Raw genomic sequence first — 2,009 nt, 5'->3', positions numbered from 1 at the left:
CCAGGATCCTTCAACTTTTGTGTCAACTTGTCTTGCAGAAATGAACTACACTCTTTGGTTAGAGTCACGGTTTCAAACTCTCCTAACCTTCTCTTCCTTGTAAGAACATCTTTCATGAATTTCACATAGTTAGGCATTTGCTCAAGTGCCTCTACAAGTGGGATGTTGATATGCAACTGCTTCAACATTTCTAGAAATTTCTTGAATTGAGAATCCAACTTTTTCTTCTGAAAACGTTGAGGAAATGGAGGTGGTTGCTTTGAAATTAAACTTTCTGGGTGACAATGCTGCGGCATCCCTACAACATTCTGGGGAGAGGCATATTTTTGTGCACTAAGAAGTTCAGCATCATTTTGGAATTCCTCATTTATTTAGATTGAAGAGGGCTCGCCCTCATGCCCAGAATTGGTCTTGTCCTTCTCTAACTCTTTCCCACTCCTCAAAGTGACGACTTTACAATGTTCCTTGCCCACATTCCTTGGATTCTCGGTATCACTTGGCAGTGTATTGTGGGGTCTATTTCTAAGCTCATTAGCTCGTTGCCCAACTTGGTTTTATAAGTTCCTCAATGAAGTTGCTTGGCTTTGAATCATGCCTTCATTCTTCACTATATATTCCTTCAACATGTTCTCAAGAGAGTTAGATTGCATTGCTTGTTGTTGTGGCCTTTGTTATGGTGCTGGTGGGGGGTAACCCAGTGGAAAATGTGGTCTTGGAGGCATAGAAGGATTGCTAGGGCCATCTCCTTGATTACTCCATGAAAAATTGGGATGTTGCCTCCATGATGGGTTGTAAGAATTAGAATAAGGACCATTCCTATTTTGGTTCCCCATGTAACACACAACTGCTGGATTGGAAGGAAAATTCTCAAAAGTATGACCCTGACCACAATACACACAAGAAATGCTCTCCATTTTCCCCATTTGTGTCCCCATAGGCTGCCCCATTGATTGATTCATCCCCATATTCATTGTCTTGAGCATATTAGAAATAGAGGACACTTGGGCTGCCAAAGAAGTGATGGCATCTACATCATGAATACCGGCCACCTTTCTACCTATAGGCAATCTAGAAGTGGGCCACTAATAGTTGTTGTTGGATATTCTCTCAAGGATTTCATATGCCTCATTATAGGACTTAGCAAGAAGAGCCCCATTCGCTGAAGCATCAACCACCATTCTAGTATGAGCGTTGAGACCATTATAGAAGGTCTCCATCTGGATGCAATGTGGAATGCCATGGTGAGGGCATTTGCGCAACAACTCCTTAAACCGCTCCCATGCCTCATATAAAGATTCTTCGTCAAGTTGTTGAAATGAAGTAATCTCATTGCGGAGCTTGACATTTTTAGTGGGAGAAAAATACTTCGTCAAGAACTGCTCAGCCAACTCTTGCCAAGTACTTATGGAAACAGATGGCAAAGAGTTTAACCAGGCTCTAACTCTGTCTCTCAAGGAGTATGGGAACAACTTTAGTCTTAGTGCATCCTCTGTCACTCTAGGCAGCTTGAAAGAGTCACTCACTTCAATGAACAAGCGAAGGTGAAGGTGAGGATGCTCTATTGGCATCCCACTAAACTGGCCCACGGATTGAATCATCTGGAACATGACTAGCTTCAATTCAAAATGTGCTGCCTAAATTTCTGGTCTAACGATGCCCGGATTGAGCTCATAGAAGAGGGGGAGAGCATTTTGCCTAATAGCACAATCTCTGTCATTAGCCACAATAACCGCATTTTGCCCAGTATTGACAGCTACTCCCCCTTTAGCTACTCGATCTTGAGCAGCTCCTGCTAGATTTACCTGTGGAACATGAGGGGCTCCTGCTAGATTTGCCGCCCCTTGAGCAACTCCTAATAGATTTGCTATCTTATTGAGCCCCTTGCTCAGCATCCATCACTACTACTTCCCTTTTTTATTTTTGTATCTTTCACCTGCTTCTAAATGTACGCTCGATTCTGGATCAATGGGAATTAGTTCAGTGCCTTGATTCTTGCTCATACACTATGT

At 42.8% G+C, this 2,009-nt stretch overlaps 1 non-coding gene across 1 annotated transcript; it reads left to right on the top strand.

Annotated features, from left to right (window-relative positions):
* Positions 1-1,233: 1,233 nt before the first annotated feature.
* LOC133833352 (small nucleolar RNA R71) lies at positions 1,234-1,340 on the top strand. The gene has a single exon (XR_009892733.1). It is a non-coding gene; the product is annotated as a small nucleolar RNA R71 (small nucleolar RNA).
* The last annotated feature ends 669 nt before the right edge of the window (positions 1,341-2,009 follow it).

Source organism: Humulus lupulus, chromosome 4 (assembly GCF_963169125.1).
Source record: "Humulus lupulus chromosome 4, drHumLupu1.1, whole genome shotgun sequence".
In the NCBI taxonomy this organism is placed as follows: domain Eukaryota; kingdom Viridiplantae; phylum Streptophyta; class Magnoliopsida; order Rosales; family Cannabaceae; genus Humulus; species Humulus lupulus.
This window is presented reverse-complemented; position numbering and strand designations above follow the sequence as displayed.